This window comes from Apodemus sylvaticus, chromosome 9, assembly GCF_947179515.1.
Source record: "Apodemus sylvaticus chromosome 9, mApoSyl1.1, whole genome shotgun sequence".
Classification (NCBI taxonomy): Eukaryota; Metazoa; Chordata; class Mammalia; order Rodentia; family Muridae; genus Apodemus; species Apodemus sylvaticus.
In genome coordinates, this window is record NC_067480.1 from 79,867,045 (window position 1) to 79,888,597 (window position 21,553).

A 21,553-nucleotide genomic window follows, 5' to 3' on the forward strand; every position below is an offset into this window, starting at 1 on the left:
TGTATGCATTTATGCATGTATGTATGTGTGCACGTATGTATGTATACATGTGTGCATGCATGTATGTGTTGATATGTGTATGTGTGCATGCATGCATGCATATGAATGTATGCACGTATGTATATCTCCTTTAGCAAATACTTAGAGCAAAGTGAAACATCATAAATAAAGATAATTTTCTATACTTTAAAACCCCAGGGGGTCGGAGTGATGGCTCACTAGTTTTGCAGAAGAACCTGGTTTAATTCCCAGCACACACACACACACACACACACACACACACACACACACACACACACGGCAGTTTAAAGCCATCTGTAACTCAAGTTTCAGGGGACCCTTTACCTCTAAGGCACCAGGCAGACATGTGTCACACATACATTCAGACACTTATAAAACAAGCAAGTAAATATAAGAGAAGAAAAGAAAGAATCACACAAACAAAACAACCCCGGGGGCCAACCCTAGCACCCAGGTGGAAAGAGCTGGCTTCTGAATGTTGACCTCTGACCTCCACATACACTCCATCACATGGGAGTACCCACATTCACAGACACACACGCAGGCAGACAGGCAGGCAGACATACATAAAATCAGATTAAAAATTTATAAACAAATTTCAGACTGGGAATCATCTCTTATCATCTCAGGACTTGGAAAATGGAAAAAGAACTGAGAGATTTGTCTTCATTTCCTTTTGTTTTCAGTGTGTGTGTGTGTGTGTGTATGTGTGTGTGTGTCACAGCTTGTGTGTTAAGGCCAGAAGACAGCTTTGTGGACTTGATTCTCTCCTTCTACCTTAACATAGGTTTCACGGATAGAACTCAAATCTTTAGGCTTGGGAGGCAAGCACTCCTACCCAATGGACCATCTGCCTGGCCCCAGGATCAGGGATTTCAAGGTCATCTTTGGCTACAAAGAAAGTTCAGGGTCAGCCTGGGGTGCATGACCCATCTCGAAAAACAAAACAGACAGAATATTTGACTTGATGAAAACCGATTTGAAACCAGTCTTCTCTGGGGGTTTAGACTGGTCATTTTGCCACTTTTTAGTTTTTTTGGATTTTGGCTTTTTCAAGACAGGGTTTCTCTGTATAGCCCTGGCTGTCCTGGAACTCACTTTGTAGACCAGGCTGTCCTCGAACTCAGAAATCTGCCTGCCTCTGTCTCCCAGACTGCTGGGATTACAGGCATGCGCCACCACTACTCAGCTTATTTTGCCACTTTTTAAAACGTCTTCAGTGACAAACATTTACAAATGTGTGTGTGTATGTATACATTGCTTGGGTGTGCTTGCATGGGATGTGTATGCAGGTGTGTGCACCCATGAGGAGAATGTTATATTGGGCATCTTCCTCTATTGCTTTCTGCCTTGTTCCCTTGAGAGAGTGTCTTTACTGAGCCCAGAGCCTGTATTATGTTGGAGGCTGGTGGCTGGATGATTCTCCCCATCTCTGCCCTGCACATAGTGCTGGAGTCACAGGTAGGCATTGGGCTGGCTATCTCTAGATTTTTACAGAGGCTGGAGATTTGAACTCTGATCCTCGTATTTGTGCTGCAAGCTCTCTCAGAGACATTGCATGATATATATAATAATATAATAGCATAATATACACATTTGTATATGCACTTTGTTTTTTTTTTTCTCTCAGTATTTTTGTTTTTCTTCTTTGGTTTTTTGTTTGTTTGTTTGTTTGTTTGTTTTTCAAGACAGGGTTTCTTTGTGTAGCCCTGGCTGTCTTGGAACTTACTCTGTAGACCAGGCCAGCCTTGAACTCAGATACTCCGCCTGCCTCTGCCTCCCCTGTGGGATTAATGGTGTGCCCGCCACTGCCTGTACCATGGCACACATACAGAGGTCAGAGAACAGCTCTGTAGAGGCAGTTCTATCATTCTTTCTACCATGTAGGCTGCATGCTCAAGATTTCCCTCTCTCCTTGATGGCCGGGAAAAGTCCTGTTTTAAGAAGAAAGTCTCATGTAGCTCAGGCTGGCCTTCTTGAACTCAGCAGCAACACCAGCCTTGGGCCCCTGATCCCCTCCCTCTACCTCTCAAGGGCTGAGATTATAGGTGTGAGTGACCATACTCCAAGTCTTACTGTCTAAGTGATATCTCGTCCTCACTGCCTCCAACACCCAATTATGTCTACTTTTTAAAGTGTGTTTTTTTTAATTATTATTGTATTTAGTGGGATGGGGGGGGGTTGCGAGTGTGTCTGCTCGTGCATGGACAGAGAACGACTTGTGGGAGTCAGTCCTCTCCTACCACTGTATGGGTCCCCCGGGGTTAAACCCAGTTCACCGGACTTGGCAGCAAGCACCTTTACCTGTTCAGACATCTGCCCTATCTTATTTACTGATTTGTTTGGTTGGTTTTGAGGCAGGGCCTCGCTATGCAGCTTTTGCTGGCCTGGGATACATATTCTGTTTATTTTTCAACACAGTCTTATGCAGCTCTGACTCTCCTCAAATTCACAGTGTAGTGGAGGCTTGTCTGGGCCTCCTGATTTCCTACCCTGAACCCCCAGTGCTGGGAATATAATTATCCTCTACCATGTCTAGATATTTATTGACCACATGCCTGGGTCACATGCCTGCCGGTGTCCCCACTGGTCTGTCTCTTTCCTTTGCCTGGCTGAGTGGTGCCCATCTCTTCCCACTGATGTGCTCCAGAAAAGAACCAGTCAAAAAACAACTCTTATGCAGCCGCCAACCTTTGTACTGTCACAAGGAACCTGTCAGATTAACCGGAGACACCATAAAAAGAAACAAGGAATCTGGCCCTGGGCCAGAGACTGGGAAAACTAATATGGGATTGGGAGTGGGTGGCAGAGTAAAGATTGGGTGGAAGGGGTCACGTGAGAGCCCGGAGCTAAGACAGGGAACTTGGGAACAGAACCAGGGAAAGGAGGAGGGAACTGAGGAGTAGGTTTTTTGAAACCCTGTCTAAAAAACCCTCCAACACCTCCCGGACAGCATTTCTCTGCGTAGACCAATCTGGCCTTGAACTCTGAGATCTGCCTGCCTCTGCCTCCGAAGAGTAAAGGCATGCGCCATCATGCCCAGCCCCGGCATTTTCTTTTTAGTATAAGGTCTTGTTGTATAGGCCAAGATGGCCAACTAGGTAGCCTCAGCTGGCCTGGAATTCACCATTCTTCTACCTCAGCTTCCTGAGTCCTGGGATCACAGATTTGATCTATGGGCTTTATGACACCAATATGCTTAACCTAAAACTCCACAAGGGATCTGGAAACGGATGAAAGAGCTATCCCATCCTGTGCTGACAAGATCCAGGCTAGACCGCAAACTCAACACAATTCAGGCCACTCCCTCCCATGGCTCTTAGGTCTTAGAGTGATCTGATAGGATCTCCTCTGGTTCTGATCCCCCTGAAGCCTCTGGTCAATTGTCAACTCTTCTTCCAGGTAACACAGTGGGTAGCATTTGGATTCTGCCTAAGCTCCACCCCACAGTTACCCGGAATAGCCAGGTATGCCCCTCCCCACAGTTAATTGGCAACAGCCAGGTAGGTGTGGCCTACTATAAAGGGGGCTGCTCAGTCCCTCCTCTCTCTCTTTCATCTCTTACATCTATTATTCCCTCACTCTTAGCCTCTCTCTTGCCCCCTCTTGGGCTCTCCTCTGCTTCCCCCTCTCTCCACCTCTACTTCTCTACTCTCCCCTCTCTCGGCCCTACTACCCTCTCAACTCCCCTCCCCATGCCCTGAATAAACTCCAGTCTATGCTATAAGTCGTGTGTCTGGTCCCTCAGGGGGAAGGAATGCCTCTGCATGGGCCCCTGATGCACCCCTTCCCCCACACCGCCATCTAGCCATCTCCTCCTCTTCCTCCTCCTTTTTTTTTTTTTTTGTTTGTTTGTTTTTTTCGAGCCAGAGTTTCTCTGTGTAGCCCTGGCTGTCCTGGAACTCACTCTGTAAACCAGGCTGGTCTCAAACTAAGAAATCCACCTGCCTCTGCCTCCCAAGTGCTGGGATTAAAGGCGTGCGCCACCACGCCGGGCTCTCCTTCCTCTCTTTTTTTAAGTAAACCCTCCTATTCAGGTGCCTGTCCACTAAGTCTGATGACCTGAGTTCAATTTCTAGGACCCACATGATAGAAGGAGGGAACTGACTTCTGCAAGCCTTTGACCTCTACAAGCATGCATACATAATACACACACACACACACACACACACACACAGACAAACACACACACACACAGACACATCTTTTTTTTGAAAGGGGCTAGAAGATAGCTAAGCAGGTAAAGCAAGCTCTCAGATCCTGAATTGCAAATAGCACAGCAGTCAATATCAACTCTGGATCCTGGTGAGACCCATCCAAATCTTAAGTTTAATTTAGCTTTAAAATATTAACATAACTTCTACACAACTCCCAGAGCTGGAAAATTCATGCATGTGTATATATTTGTGTAAAACCCTGGGTCTAGATGCTAAAATAGTGTTTCCCTTTTGGCTGGTAGTTTGTTTCTTTGTTATAGGGCTGCATGTAGACCAGGCTAGCCTTGAATTCTTTTATGTTGCTGGGGATAACCTTAAATTATCGATCATCCTCCCAAAGTGCTGGGATTACTGGTGTGGGCCATCATGATTGGCTCTGGGCTAGAAATTATTAAAGTGAAAAAAAGACAAGACAGCAGAAAATGTCAAGGGTCTCATGGACCAAAGGCTGACTCCATTGGACCTTTGATGTTCCATGCTTGTGTCCCAAGTCCTGATAGCAAAAGAAAGCAATTTCTGGACTGGATGCTGGCAATGGTGTCCCCAAGGTAGCCCTGGCGGGGACTAGTTAAAGGCTCCCTGGTTCTCGTCCCTTGTCTAGGATGCACAGGGAAACTACATTTCCCAGCTTCCCTTGGAGTTCACCAGTTTTGTATAAAAGCCAAGCATGGACTGTGCATATATCAGCCCAGCACTCTTATGAGAGAAGAAAGCAGAGTGGACAGATACTTCTCAGACGCACAGGACTAGCTATCCCAGAGACCCTGCTTCAAACAAGGAAGGTGAGAATTTATATACAAGGTCTTCACATGCCAGCTATGGCCTGTATACCACTCTTACATGTGAACCTATACAGCCCGGCAGTGGTGGCGCATGCCTTTAATCCCAGCCCTTGGGAGGCAGAGGCAAGAGGATTTCTGAGTTCAAGGTCAGCCGGTCTATGGAGTGAGTTCCAGGACAGCCAGGGCTACACAGAGAAACCCCTATCTCAACAAAACAAAACAACTCTCCCCCAAAACAAAACTAAACAACAACAACAAAAAAACTCCATCAAAACTGAAACCAAAAAAAGTAAAGAACCAGATACAATCAAACTGCTGACACCCCAAATTTAGGTTCCTACCTAAAAAGAAACTTCATATCCATAAAAGGTTCAAACACGGGGCCAGTTGAGATTGCTAAGCAGGCAACCCTGCTTCCTGCCATGCCTGATGATCTACATGGTGGGGAGACAGCTGACCTGACTCCCCTAAGTTGTCCTCTGACTTCCATGCGTGCACATGCACATAGGCATATACATATACATTCCATATACACGGGCATATACATGTTTCATACACATGGATATATACATGTGCATTCCATACACATGGGCATATACACATACATTCCATATACATGGACATATATTCTATATACATGTATATGTACATTCTGTACACATGGACATATACATGTACATTCCATACACATGGGCATATACACATACATTCCATATACATGGACATATACACATACATTCCATATACATGGATATATATTCTATATACATGTATATGTACATTCCATACACATGGGCATATACACATACATTCCATATACATGGACATATATTCTATATACATGTATATATACATTCCATACACATGGACATATACATGTACATTCCATACACATGGACATATATGCATACATTCCATATACATGGACATATACACATACATTCCATATACATGGACGTATATTCTATATACATGTATATGTACATTCCATACACATGGACATGTACATTCCATACACATGGACATGTACATTCCATACACATGGACATATTCCTGCAACATACATGTACATTCCATACACATGGACATATACACATACATTCCATACACATGGATATATACATATGTACACATTCCATATACATAGAATGCAACTTGGTTCTGGAAAGAAAGACATTGCTTCTGCATACCACATACAGGCTCAGCCAAACTGGATACAAAAAGAAAATAAACTACAGGATTCTATGTAGTTGAAATTCTAAGTAAAAGCAGTTTTAATTCTGGAGGTGAACTGGAAATTGGTCCAAAATGGGCTCCACAGAGTTTCCTGAGGTGATGGGGACGCCCTGAACTTTGATCTGAATGCTGGCAATGTGGGTGTTTATAGACTGTGGAGCTGTATACTTTATATTATGGAGCGTGAATAAAGAAAACTGTTTATAAGATTAAAAAAGCCACACAAATGGGGACTCTATGGCCTTAAATGCATACATTAGATATGAAATTTTTATTTTGTCTTCTTTGTGTATTATGGATTTTTTTTGTTTGTTTTTTGGGTTTTTTTTGTTTTGGTTTTTTTCGAGACAGGGTTTCTCTGTAGAGTCCTGGCTGTCCTGGAGTTTACTCTGTAGACCAGGCTGGCCTCAAACTCAGAATTCTGCCTGCCTCTGCCTCCCAAGTGCTGGGATTACAGGTGTGCACCACCACCGCCGGCTTTTTTTTTTTTTTTTTTTTAGTTTTAGAATTATTTCTTTTATTTTTGAAGATGATGATATAATTACTACGTCATTTCCCTTTCCTCCTTCCAAACCCTTCTAGATCTATCCCTCCTTGTTCTTGTTCTCTCTCTCTCTCTCTCTCTCTCTCTCTCTCTCTCTCTCTCTCTCTCTCTCTCTCTCGGTTTTTTGGATTTGTTTTTTTTTTTTCGAGACAGGGTTTCTCTGTGTAGCCTTGGCTATCCTGGAGCTCACTTTGTAGACCAGGCTGGCCTCAAACTCAGATATCCGCCTGCCTCTGCCTCCTAGAGTGCTGGGATTACAGGCGTGTGCCACCTCTGCCCGGCTGTTCTTATTCTCTTATGTTCCATTCATTGTTGTTCATAAATACACCATTTTCCAACTATATAATGTTCCTTGTATATCTGTTTTGAAGAATAACCATCAGATACTGAATAACCAACTGGAATACTTCTCCCTATTTCTCCCACTTTCACCATTCCTTGGTTGTCTGTAGTTCTTGGGTAGGGGTGAGGTCTCATGGCTTTCCCTCACACACTTTAGCATATCTGTTGTTGCTCGGCTCACAATTGATCCATCATATTTGTGAGACTTTATGGGCAAGGCTTCTGACATTCCTAGGCGACACATCCTAACAGCACACTCCCAGATCCTCTGACTCTTACAATCTTCCCACTTCCTCTTCTGCAGTGATCCTGGAGCCTCAGGTGTGGGAGTACTCTGTGGCTGTGCCCACTGGGACTGGGATCCACAGCTCTGCATTTTGATTGGCTGTGGTTTTCTGTAATGGTCCCCATCTGTTGCAAAGAGAAGTTTCCTTGATGAGTGTGTGAGAACAACACTTGACTAGCGGGATGCTGGAAAAAGCCGTGTCCATCAGCCTGAGTTAACATGTCCACTGCCTGTCCTGCCTGGGGTTTTGTCAAGTTGGTACAACTAGAGTTATGGGATTAGAGATTCAGTCCATTATCATCATGGCGGGAGCACGGCAGCGCCCAGACAGGCACAGTGCAGGAGGAGCTGACACTTCTACATCTTCATCTGATAGCTGCTAGGAGAAGACTTTATTTTTAAAAAATACTAAATCGGGGCTGCAGATATAGCTCAGTGGTAAAAGACCTACCCTAAAATGTTCATAAATCCTAGCTAGTGTACAAACCGAGGCAGAAGGGACACAATTTCAAATCCTCCTGTGTTACAAGGTGGGGGTCAAGGCCAGCCCGGGCAACTGAGGGAGATTCGGTCTAAAGCAAACAAAATGAAGACGTAAGGCTGGTGATGTAGACACTTGAGAGAGCCTGCCTGACATGTAAGGCCCGGGGTTCAGCCCAGCACTTCACACGTGAAGCAGCTGCAGGGAGATGAACTGACTCGGTGGGTGAACACCTGTCCCCAGGCCTGCTGACCTGAGCGGAAACCCCCAAAACTCACATGGTGAAGAGAAAGAGCTGACTCTCACAAGTCACCCCTCACCCACGCATGTGCACACACACACACACACACATACACACGCTCGCGCACAGGAATAAATGAATGCAACCCCCCCCCCCAAAGTACCAAAAACCTACCGAGCTGGGGCCACAGCTTAGTGCTAGAGGGTGTGGCAAGGATGCACCAGACCCCGGATTCAGCTCCCAGTACCACACCAGGAAATAAACTAGAGAGCAGGCAGGCTGGCCTCCAACTCAACTCAGAGGTAGAGATCCTCCTACCTCTGCCTAGATTAAAGACATAGTCATGCCTGATCCGATTTGGATTGTCTAATGAGCCAAGATCTTGATTTGTTACCCAGCCTTACCTCAAAGACTGAGATTCAAGAGATCCTCCAACCTTAGTGTCCCAAAGTCACTGGGACTGTCTTTTGCAACCATACAGGCAATGCAGTTTCATTCATTCATTCATTCATTCATTCACTCATTCATTCCTTAATTCTATGCTTGATTTATCAACTTTGGACTGTTTTGTTTTCCAGTGGTGGGGTCTAAAGCCAGGCCATGACATATGTTAAACAAGAGTTTTCGGGCCGGGCCTGGTGGCGCATGCCTTTAATCCTAGCACTTGGGAGGCAGAGGCAGACGGATTTCTGAGTTCGAGGCCAGCCTGGTCTACAGAGTGAGTTCCAGGACAGCCAGGACTACACAGAGAAACCCTGTCTCGGGGAAAAAAAACAAAAACAAAAAAACCAAAAAACAAAAAACAAAAAAAAAAAAACCAAAAAAAGAGTTCTCAGAACTGAGCTATGCCCTCAGTCCTAACCCCTCATTGGCTTAGAGTCTCCCCAAGTCAATCAGTCTGGCTTTGGTCCCACTCAGGCAGGATTTGAAACTCGGGCACGATTTGAAACTCGGCCACTCCTGCCTCAGTCTACCCACTAGCTGGGGATATAGGCCTTGTACCCACCAGCTACTGGCATGTGTAAAAGAAACCAGGGGAAGGAGAAAAGACTGGAATTCCAGTTTCACGGACCAGCGGCTGGGTGGCCCTGCCGATTGTTAGTCAGGCAGGTCCAATCACGGTGAGGACTGGGGTTTTGTCAAGGACTCAGAAGACTCTTAGAAAGACTGGTGGCCGTGACCTTTAGAAGGCAGATTTCACGGACTGGAGCGAGGCTGAGATAGAATGCAGGGAGCTCAGTTGTGAATAAGGAAGTAGTCCCAGATTGGAAAGCACCCAAGTGGGTAACAATCAGACCCTGACTAAACAGCCCCAGTACCATCTCCAGAAGAAGCGATTCTGTGTCCACACATGGCACATGGCACACGGTCAGGCTTCCAAAACTAGGTGACGTAAAGCATTTGAAGACACAAAATGGCATTTACGGAGATCACAATGATGACAGGCCATGCGTGTGTGTGGCGAGCCCCGAAAAGGCCAGAGAAGACAGAGCCCTGCTTGCAGGGGCTGAGTTAAAGTCTCCGGATCTTCTTTTTTGGAAGGGCATCCACTGGCAAACAAAACCATGCAGTGTTTCTTTAAGATAAAAGTAGCCCGTGAGGAAACGGAGCCAGCAGTGAAGGCCACTCAAAAAGACAGTGACAGTTAGGAATGAAATGGGGAACAGCTGGATGAGTCTGAGAGCGTTGGGGGGGGGGGTGATGGGGAGGTGGGGTGGGAGTAGAGGGCAAAGGGCAGGGGTGGGGGATAGGGGTCGGGGTAGGAGGTGGGAGTAATTCTTTAAAGTGTTCTTTATAGACTCAGCTCCTCACTAGCCACAGTGTTAAGTAGCTTGGGGTCACCTGCCAAGTCCTTCTAAACCAAAACTGACCTTGAACATTTGATCCTCCTGCCTCAGTCTCCCGGGATTACAGATGTGCACCACCATCTTTTTGGTACATCTGTTAATTTTTTAAAATCCCGTTTATTCATTTCCTGTGCATATGTCTGTGGGCGTGAGTCCCATGGCAGAGGACAACTTACAGTAGTTGATTTCTTCCTCTCACCACATGAGCCCCTGGAATTGAATTCAGTTTGCAATGTTTGTCAGCCATCTTGCGGGCGCCATTTTTTTTTTTTTTTTTTTTGTCTACCCTCGGCCATCGCCTTCTCCCATCTCTCCACCATCCGTTCTCTTCTTTACAGGCTCATTTCTCATATCTAAGCTATTTTGATTTGTTTCGTGACCCTCAGTTTTTAATCAGGAGCTGTGTGTGGCTACAGGTTTGAACTGATGCATTAGAGGCTGAAAGGCTCTCTACCGCTGATGGCAAAGGCTGCTCACTCCCCTAGAATCCCTCAGTTGTCAACAGTTCCGGGGAAGGGAGGCAGATGGGGACCCCACGGCACAAATGCACAAGCTCCCCCTGGTTTTCTCAAGGTCCTGGGAAGGAAATCCAGGCCTTCCAAACAAAGGCTGAGCTATGTAAGTAACACCCTGCCACAGAGCTGTATTCCCAACCCCAGGATCTCCCAGCAGAGCCCTGGGTGGTAGGCCTGAAGGGCTCCTGCCAGTCAAGCCTGTTGTCTGTGTGTATGTAAATACTTCTGTAAGGAATATTTCTCACTTTACATATTGCTTGATTGTTTGTCTTTGTGATGTTTTGGTTTGGTTTGGTTTGGTTTTGGTTTTTTGAGACAGGATTTCTCTGTGTAGCCCTGGCTGTCCAGAAACTCACTCTGTAGACCAGGCTGGCCTCGAACTCAGAAATCCGCCTGCCTCTGCCTCCCAAGGGCTGGGATTACAGGCGTGCCCCACCACCGCCCGGCTTTGTTTTGTTTTTTACATTAGCAGGAACACTGGCTGCCCCGAGCAGAGCAATGTCTAACACCTCACCGTGGGTCCTGTCTCAGGCGCTGCAGTGGGGCTAGCTTTGTGTTTTTGACTCCTTGTCAGTCATTCTCCAGCACAGGAAGTGAACAGCAACACCCATCCCACCCCCCCACCCCCGAGAAGACTGGGGCATCTCTTTCCCCAGGGCTGGGGGATTCAATGAGAGTGTCAGGTGGGCAGACAGCATTGTTGAGAAGGGCAGGCCAGGCAGGCACAGACAGGGAGGGTCTCCTCTCTGCTGTGTGTGTGTGTGTGTGTGTGTGTGTGAATGCCACAGCGTGGCTGTCAAAGTAATAGAAGAACTCGTGGAAATCAGCACTCTGTTTATATCCTGTGGGTCCTGATGATCAAACTCAGGCACTGCCATCTCGCATGCCCAGGCTAGACTGGAATTCACTATGTAGCTGAGGGTAGCCTTGAACTCTTGATCTTCCTGCACCAAAGCAGACTCTACCTCCTCTTAAGCTCCTGCTGCAGCCCCTCGTCCTTGAGTATCTATTCTCATCTCTGAAGGGGAATCTAGAGTAGAGGTTGGATGTGGTTCCTATAGCAGTTGGTGTAGCATCCGCCACCAGCCGGGGAACAACCTGGAAATGCACTCATGGGGCCGCTTCAGTCCCACAGCGCCAATGGAGGGTTCGAGGCCCTTGAGCCCACGTAGGTGCAGGCTCAACTTTGAGAAGCATTATTCTAGAATATGCTTCTCAGTCTGATTCCTTCGCCATCCACCCATGTGTCCATTCTCCTAGGAGACCAGGAAGAAGCCTTGGAAAGATGGTTATTCAACTGCTAACTGGCCTTTCATGCCTGGAGGCAAAAATCGGAGACCTATGGCATTCCTCAAACTGGTTACCCTCCCTCCCTAGGACACTCCCATCGCTCCATCCACTCTGAAGAAAGCAGGAGAGTGGCAGTGGGACACTGTCCTTGTGAGTCCCTCCTCAGGTTCAGCGGTAGCAGAGTAGATGACAGAGAAGGGTGGGGAGCTTTTGAATGGAGGGTGGGGGAGGGAGGAAATGGGATGTGGCTTTGGTGTGGCTGGGTTGGGGGAGGGATTTGGATGGGGGGGGGATGTCCTCATTGCACCCAGCTGGTTGGCCAGCACCTGTTCTGCTAAGGCCTGAGGAAAGACACCAAACCCCACAGCAAATGAAACCTACGGCCCCTCCACACCCACAGGGGCCTCTTCCCGAGCACGGCCCAACTGACAGGAAAACAGTGAATGAGTTCAGGTGGCTGAATGAGGGCAAGCAGGGACAGCTGGGCTCCTCTGGGGTGTGGTGCAACTGTCTTCAGTCACCCCAGGGCAAAGTCGCCTGTGATTGTGTGGGTTGGGACTTTCAAGCACTGAACCAGACATGGCAGACGTCTGTTCTAAGGAATTCCTGGTTGGTAAGCCTTAGATGGTCCCACAAACAATCCCCAAAACAATGCCCGGTCCTTCCCTTACTTTTCTCATAGATTTTGCTTTCTAGATTTCATTTAGACCAGTGCTTGGTTGGCTGTGAAAAGATGGAGGAAAGATCTTGTATTTCTTCTTGCCTTGTCTCCATAGGAACAGACAGCACAGCAGAGGCCTGTGAGGTGGCTCCGTGGGTAAGAGGCCAAGCAAGCAACGACACCTGTGTTCAGTCCCTGGAACCCACCCAGCGGACAGAGAGAAGGACTCCTGCAAGTCTTATGACCTCCAAGTGCATGTGTGCCGTGGCCGTGGCATGCACTTGCCCCTCCTCCAAATAAAGAAAACTTAATGAAAAAAAATTAAAAGTAGAAAACAACACCAGTAGCTCGAGGAGTCAACTGGTCAGTCAGAGTATCACATTTGATGATCTGATGATGGTTTTATTTTACATATATGCAAGTGTTTGCATGTATGTGGGTGCACATGTACGAATACATGTGTCAAGGCCAAAGGACAACTTTGGGGGTCATTTCTCAGGAGCCATCAACCTTATTTTCTGAGACAGGGCCTCTCACTGGAATCTGACTGGCCAGCAACCTCCCAAGGATGTTCCTGTCTCTGCCTCCCCAGCCCTGGGGTTACACCGGTGGACCACTGGGTTCAGCTTTGCTCACTGGGGTGCTGATGCTAGAATGCTGGTCCTCATTATGAGTGGCAGACACTTTCATGACTGAGTCACTGCGCATGTGTCAACACATCCCTTAGGAGGTGTTGACACACTGGGGCAGTGTGGATACCTCCTCTGGGGAAGGCAAGGATGGTGTGTACCTCTAAGATTGTTGAACTACTCTAGAAAAAGGAAGAAGGCAGTGACCGGCCCAGAACAGAGGACACAATTCTGAATCTCAATGGAAATCACCGAGGCCTGCTGCAGAGGCAGATAGCTGGAGATGTGTTGTTGGTGTTACACAGAGGCTGTTGGCAGACACAGAGCGCTCAGAGCTCCAAAAACCTTAGAAGGGAGAACGGTGAATATGCTCACTGCTCATGGGCACTGAGATGCCTTCTACCACTAACTCAGCCAGGAGGTAAGCAAGAAGCAAGGGGCCAAGGACTACCTTGTCAGTCCTGAAGCGAGGGTGCTTTCTGGTCCTCAGTTTACCCGACAAAGGAGGGGCATGCTGGTCCTTTCCTAAAAAGATGCTACTAGAGGAACTATTGCTCTTGTTTATTTGTCTGGATTGGATGGCTAGACGGTTGGTTTGGTTCAGGTTTGAGTTTTTGTTGTTTGTTTTGCATTCGAGATAAGATCTCTGTATTTAGCCCAGGTTGGCCTGAATTCCTTGGGAGCCTTTTGCCGATGCTTCCCAAGTGCTGAGACTCCAGGTGTGCACCACCAAAGCTCAGCTGCATGGAGAAGTTTAGAACTCTCTACAGTGTATAATTAGTCATAGCTAAAAATGAAGGGTAGCATTATCACCTCTGCTGGGAAGAAAGGAGCCTGAGGCACATGGGAGAGAGGCAAGAACTGAAGCAATCTGAGAACGCAGTTCCCCCACCCCCACCCCAGTAGTCACTCCCCCGAAGAGGTGTATGGCTGAGCAGAAAGCCTACGTACAAGGAAATGTGGGACTGAGCTAGGAAACTGAGATTAAGGGGTAGAATGGATTGCAACTCCCAATGGGAAAAGGAACTAGAGGGTGTTACAGATTTCCCCCCTAAAGCTCCCTGGAAGTGCTAAACCCTAAATCTCAGAGTGTGGCCGTATCTGGTAGCAGGGTGACTGCAGACATCATTAAGAGGAGCCAGGCCTGGAGCAGGACGGGCCCTAGATCCGATATGACCAGTGCAAGACACAGAAAGACTGCGGAAGACACTCACAGAGACTGAGCAATCCAGCTGCAGAGCCCAGGAGTGCCTGGGGCCACAAGGCGATGGGAGAGACAAGAAGGGTCTTGCCCCCAGAAGCTTCTCAGGGCCTGTTGTCCTGAAAACACTCTGCTATCAGACTCCGGCCTCCAGAGCGGAGAGAAGGAACTCCGTTCATCTGGCTCCACACAGTTCCAACTGTCGGTGTGTCAATGTCCCGGAAATAAACACAGGATTTAGCACCCATGTTCCTGGAGCCTCTTCCATGGGGAAATGAGGGCTGAAAAGTAAACCAAGCTCCATTCAGAGCACATCTTAACCAAAACAAAAACAAAAAACAAAAACAACAACAACAACAACAACAACAAAGCCGGGCAGTGGTGGCGCACGCCTGTAATCCCAGAACTCTGGGAGGCAGAGGCAGGCGGATTTCTGAGTTCGAGGCCAGCCTGGTATACAGAGTGAGTTCCAGGACAGCCAGGGCTATACAGAGAAACCCTGTCTCAAAAACAAAACAAAACAAAAAGATTTATTTATTTTTATTGTATGCACATTGCTTTTTTTTTTTTTTTTTGCCTGAATGTATGAGTGTGCATGTCTGTGGGAGGGTATCAGAACCCCTGGAACTGGAGTTACAGGCTGTTGTGAGCTGCCATGTAGGGGCTGGGACTGGAACCCTGGTCCTCTGAAAGAGCAGTGAGTGCTCTTAACCACTGAGCCATCACAACAGACCCTTGGGATTTTTTTTTTTTTTTTTTTGTACAGTTCTTTCAGCTTTACCCTAAGTTTGGAATTGCCTTGGTGTCTGTTGCCCGGGCCTGTGGGATGCCTGCTGACCTTACCCTTAGCTCTCTGAAACCGCTGGGCTCACACATCCTCTCGGGTATAAAATGATAATGGGAAGAACCACAGAAGCTCCAGGCTTCCACCAGCTCTGGGCGTCCTCGCACCTTTCTTTAATGTCAGGCTTGTCTTTCCTTTTTTTTAAAGATAGAGTTCCTTTTTCCTATTTTTTTAAAATAAGAAGTTAATTATTTATCATTTATGTATATGGGTATGTTTGTCTGTGTGTACTCTTGCACACCAGAAGACGGCATCAGACAGTTCTGAGGCACCATGTGGGTGCTGGGAATTGAACTCAGGACCTTCAGAAGAGCAGTGTCTTAGTCAGGGTTTCTATTCCTGCACAAACATCATGACCAAGAAGCAAGTTGGGGAGGAAAGGGTTTATTGAGCTTACACTTCCATGTTGCAGTTCATCACTAAAGGAAGTCAGGACTGGGAACTCAGGCAGGTCAGGAAGCAGGAGCTGATGCAGAGGCCATGGAGGGATGTTTCTTACTGGCTTGCTCCCACTGGCTTGCTCAGCCTGCTCTCTTATAGAACCCAAGACTACCAGCCCAGGGATGGCACCACCCACAAGGGGCCCTCCCCCTTTGATCACTAATTGAGAAAATGCCCCACAGTTGGATCTCATGGAGGCACTTCCCCAACTGAAGCTCCTTTCTCTGTGATAACTCCAGCCTGTGTCAAGTTGACACACAAAACTAGCCAGTACAAGCAGTGAATCCTCTTAACCACTGATTTTTGTTTGTTTGTTTGTATGTTTGTTTTGGAGACAGGATCTTACTATGAGCCACCATGTCTGACCCATTCTGTTTTTTCTTCACATATTTAGTTGTTTATATTTTTTAAATTTTAGTCTTATTTCAAGACAGGGTTTCTTTGTGTAGCCCTAGCTGTCCTGAAACTAGCTCTGTAGACCAGGCTGGACTCCACCTCCTGAGTGCTGAGACTAAAGGCGCACACACACACACACATTCACAAGCCAGGGTGTGCCCATGTGCAGGTCAGAGACTTGGTTCTCTCTTTCCACTGTGAACCGGTTTGGCAGCACTGGCCTGTACCCTCCATAAGGCATCTCTCCTGCCTCCAGCTCTGAGGGTTTTGTTACATTGTGTTGTTTTTAGTGTGGTTCTGGGGATCAAGGCTTGGGCCTTCTTCATGTAAGACAAACGCTTAACCACTGACCACATCTCTAGCCCCTGAAGTTCCCATCTGGAAGCCATCTTGGATTGTTGAGAGGCTGAAGCAGAGGGGATTGGTTAATCTGAGAGTAGAGGAATGTGTGGGGCTGCAGAGCAGGTGCCCTAGCAGCAGCCCTGAAGGAGGTCCCTGCCCCAGGCAGAGGAGCACGAGACACGCCCTGGCAGCACAGAGGGGCAAGGTCAGCTTCCTCTGCTCCCTGGTGGGGCGCCAGCCCCCTCCTGAAGCTTTCGGCTTCCGTGTTTTGCTATGCTTTCTAGCCTCCCTCCAGTCTACTCCCAAGTCCCCTGCCTCAGCTGTCGACTTAATCAGGACCCTACAGCTTCTCCAGCAGGGAGTGGGAGCCCCTGGCACTTGGGCCTAGGAGGGCGCCCTGATAAACAGCTGGTGCCCTTGTTTGCAGAATCTGTCATCTCTAAAGAAAAAACAGAAACAAACTACCCGGTGGGGTGGGGTGGGGGTGTGATACAGCTGACGGAGCTGATAGTGAGGCTCGCTGTGGCTGGAAGCCTCTTAAGTGTCCCTCAGCTTCTGCACCCAGGAGCTGCTGTTTCTCCTTCAAGGTCTGCTCCCCCCAAGACCTCCCTGATTGGATGACCCCCAACTGCCCTATCTCCTGAAGAGTTCTATCCATCCAACGTGAGATCACCCCTGCCAACATGACATGAGTAGACACTAGGCGGGTATTAAGAGGCCTGAATAGCCAGTGGGCTCTAGAGGTCAGGCCTCCTGAGTCAACACAAGACTGAGTACAGGACTGAGTGAGATGGGAGAAATATTATACAGGGATTAACAGTCTCTATTCCGGGACTTTGAGCACGAAGACCTGAGTTCAGATCCCTAGCATGGATGAAAATACTCAGAGAGGGCCTGTAACCCCAAAACCAAGAGGGACAGGGAGACCTCAGAGGCTTGATGTTCAATTAGTCTAGCAGAAGAGCTGGCTCCAGGTTCGGTGAGAGACCTCCGCTCAAAAAATAGAAGCCATGGGGGTTGGAGGGATGGCTCAGTGGTTAAGGGCACTGACTGCTCTTCCACAGGTCCTGAGTTCAATTCCCAGCAACCACATGGTGGCTCACAACCATCTGTCATGGGATCCCATGCCCTGTTCTGAAGACAGCTTCAGTGTACATACATAAAATAAATAAATAAATCTTTAAAAAGAAATAGAAGCCAAAAAAGGAGAGGAGTTTCAGGTCACCCTTGGCCTCTATATATACAACCATAGAACATAAACATATATACAGACCATGCCCTAACATAAAGAAAACAGCTTATTAATGCCAATCTTGGCTCTGCATACACACAAAGCACACACATTCACACACATGCACACAAAAGCTACATGCTGGTATAAAGAAAGTGGTTTATTAAAGTATGACATACATAGAAACAAAGGCTGGGAATTTCAAGGTTTGTTTTGGTTTGTTGGGTTTGGTTTTTATTGCTTTTTGAAGACAGGGTTTCTCTGTGTAGCCCTGGCTGTCCTGGAACTCACTCTGTAGACCAGGCTGGCCTCCAACTCAGAAATCCACCTGCCTTTGCCTCCCAAGTGCTGGGTTTAAAGGCATGTGCCACCACAGCCCGGCTGAATTTTTAAGTTTTTAAAATATTCATTAGGGTCTTTTAAAATGTTGTTGTTGCTTTTGTTGTTGTTGTTGCTGTTGTTGTTGTTGCTGTTGCTGTTGTTGTTGTTGCTGCTGTTGTTGCCCTGCCTCTGCCAGCACTGCCCAGTGTTTTCGTTATATTTTTATTAATTATGTCTCAGTATTGTCTGGGAAGCGAGCGCCATGAGTTTGAATGTGAAGGCCAGACTATAACTTCTGGGATTGGTTGTCGCCCTGGGCCATGGTGGCGCACGCCTTTAATCCCAGCACTAGGGAGGCAGAGGCAGGTCAGTCTCTGAGCTGGAGGCCAGCCTGTCACTAGACAGAGTGAGATCCAGGATGGCCAGGGCTACACAGAGAAACCTTATCTCAACATATGTTAGAAAGAAACAAAAGGGGTGGGAGAGGGAGGGAAGGGGGGGTTGATTGTCTCCTTCAAACCTATGGGTCCTGGGGTCTGAACTTAGGCCATTCGGCAGAGCCAGAAGTGCCTTTTCCTGATGAGCCATCTCCCCAGCCCTTAAATTTTATTGTACCAATAAAATGTTGACTAGAGAAGCCATTTCATTTCCTTTGGACTCTTGGGATGCTATTGTAGAATTTAGATACCTCTAAACAAAACCTGGAAAGGAATCCCCACCAATCTTTTCAATATCATAGCTAGATTTTAAGTGCTAAGGAAGGGATGTTTGTCTGTTTTACTATGGTGAAGGGAAAGACCCCTGCGCTGTGCATGCTGGGTAATCTTTTTACCACTTATTTTTATCCCCAACCTCGGTTTTCTGTGTGTATGTTTTAACATGTTTGTTTGCTTATGCAAAAAAATACATTTGCATTTATTTTATGTTTCTATGTTCATGTGTGTAGTTGTCCACATCACCATGTGCATGCAGAGGTCAGAGACGACTCTCAGGAGTGGACTCCACCCCTCCATCAATGAGGTCCCTGGGACCAAACTCAGATGATCAGGACACAGCAAAATACCCATGCGCCAATTCATCACACATGTGTACACGATGTTAGGTTTTTTTCCTTGAAAAATTACTTTGTGTATTTGAAGGTTCCACTGCTTGTACGTTTGTGCACCACGTCTTTGCCTGATGTCCTTGGAGACCAGAAGAAAGCATTAGATCCTCCAGAACTAAAGTTATGGATGATTTGTGAGCCACCAGGTAGGTCCCGGGAATTGGACCTGGGTCCTCTGCAAGAGCAGTCTTTGTTCTTAACCTCTGGGCCACCTCTCCAGCCCCAAATACCTTTTCTTTTCTTTTCTTTTTTAAATGTATGAAATGCAACATTGGATATGCAAAGTAAACCAAACCAGTGGTCATACGTGAACTAAACCTACGGTTCTATTTTAGAATAAACCATGAGTGTGCAGGCACAGAGAAAGAACTCATACAAAACAAATAGCAGCTCTACTGCCCTCAAACTCACAGCCATCCTCCTGCCTCGACCTACTGAATGCTGGGGTTGCAAGAGTGAGTGTTTGTATACCAACTTAAAAAACGTATAATCAATGGTGTATATGGGGGCAGTATGTACAGGGGTCAAAGCAGGACACTGGATGCCTTTCTCTATCACTTCTACCTTATTGCCTTGAGATAGCCCCAGTTTAGCCAGGCTGGCTGGCCAGGCAGCTTTTAGGATCTACCTGTCTCTTCCCTCACCCCCAACGCTGGGACTCAAGGCATGTATTGCCCTGTGTTCATTCTCTCTCTCTCTCTCTCTCTCTCTCTCTCTCTCTCTCTCTCTCTCTCTCCTCTCTCTCTCTCCTCTCTCTTTCTCTCTCCTTCCCTCCCTCCCTCTCTTCCTTCCTTTCTTTCTTTGAGACAGGGCTTCTCTATGTAGCCCTGGCTATCCTGGCACTCCATCTGTAGACTAGGCTGGTCTAGAACTCAGAGATCAGTCCTGGGATTAAAGGGATTAAAGGTACACTATGTTTCTTTATGTCAGTGTGGAGATTTGAATTCAGGTCTTCACGCTTCTCGACTGAGGCCTCTTACCCACTGAGTCATGTCCCCCTCCAGCCTTGTCTGGACATTGTCTTACGTCTTAGTCCAGGCTGGCCTCCAGGTTACAGACGTGAGTGCCAGGGTTACAGACATGAACCCGCCATGTCTGGCTCCATTATCCTTCCTCCATTCCTTCTTTAGCTTTTTTTTTCTTTGAGATGAAGTCTTGGAATATAGCTCTGGCTATCCTGGAACTACTACAATAGGTCAAGCTAGTCTTGCACTCATAGCTGTCCTCCTGCCTCTGCCTTCCAAGGGCTGAGATGGCAAGTGTGTGCCATCACTTCAGGCCCTACTGCTATCTTTAAGGAAAAAAAAAAACAACAACTTAACGTTTCTTTTATTATTTTGTAAAAGCACATGTGCACCATGGAGTACACACATCTTGCACACATGTAGAGGTCAAAAGTCAACTCTATGGGGTTGGTTGTCTCCTTCCACTCTAGGTGCTTAGAGATTGAGCTCAGATCATCAGACTTCAATGGTCCACCCACCGCCACGTTAAAGGGACCGAGTGCAGATGTATGCAAATCACCATCTATTCTGTTTAATGGCCACAAGAGTCCTGTGAGATGCCATTCTACTTCCACAGTTGAGACTCAGAGTCCCACAGGGCCGTAGTGTCTTTGCAGCTGGTTGCCATCTTGTTAGTGTGCATACCTCGGAGTTCTAATTCAAGTCAAGGAGAAGTCGCCATTCCTCCACCTCACAAGGCAATGAATGGATAAAGGAATGAACAGACTAACAATCAGATCCCAGGCTGACAGAGAAAACCGCTCAGCTCATACAGAAAGGTGGAGGCGGGAAGGAGCTGTGAGGGTGAATGGAAAGGAAAGCAAGCGATCCTTTCGTTACCACTTCCTCTAGGGCTGGGTCACGGCTGTTAACGGTGTGCCTGCTGCACACCGTCTGGTATCCTCGCACCCACCCCGACACAAGAAGAACTATTTATTTACTTCCTCTGAGGGGTAAATAAAGATCAAACCCAAACAGACTCCCCCAAACCGCCAAGGGTCTTCCCCGGGTGTTGGTGAAGTGCTTGGCCTAGGGAAGTCACAGGTGGCTGTGGGCTGCAGTCACCCTCACCTCTTTATGCATAAGTAGGTCTGGTTCACCATGGAGAGGCCCTGGGTGCAGTGGGGAGGTGGGAGGGGGAGGAGGCAGGGCAGGGCACCCTCCTCCCTACAAACACCTTTAACCCTACTGTCGGAGGTGTGCAAAGACTGCCAAATGGCATGTATGGGCACCATTAGAGATCTTGGAGCCAGGGCTGGTGAGATGGCTCAGCGGTTAAGAGCACTGACTGCTCTCCCAAAGGTCCTGAGTTCAAATCCCAGCAACCACATGGTGGTTTACAACCATCCATAATGAGATCTGATACCCTCTTCTGGTGTGTGAGGACAGCTACAGTGTACTTACATATAATAATAAATAAATCTTTAAAAAAAGAGAGATCTTGGAGCCCCCTACTGGGTTGGGCAATCAGTCCTTCCATTGCTGAATTTGGGCAGTGGGAAACAGGGCCAGGGTAGAGGTACACCTCGAGGAAGCAGGAGGACAGACACCCAGGTGGTTGTATTGTTTGTTGATT

General features: G+C 47.3%; 1 protein-coding gene and 1 long non-coding RNA gene across 2 annotated transcripts in view; one reads left to right on the forward strand and one right to left on the reverse strand.

The window, feature by feature from the left end:
* Ccnd3 (cyclin D3) overlaps window positions 1-21,553 on the reverse strand; it is a 93,297-nt gene that overhangs the window by 43,512 nt on the left and 28,232 nt on the right. The window lies entirely within an intron of this gene.
* Window positions 1,347-14,671, forward strand: LOC127692090 (uncharacterized). The gene is made up of 3 exons (XR_007979410.1): window positions 1,347-1,482; window positions 11,773-11,952; window positions 12,579-14,671. It is a non-coding gene; the product is annotated as an uncharacterized LOC127692090 (long non-coding RNA).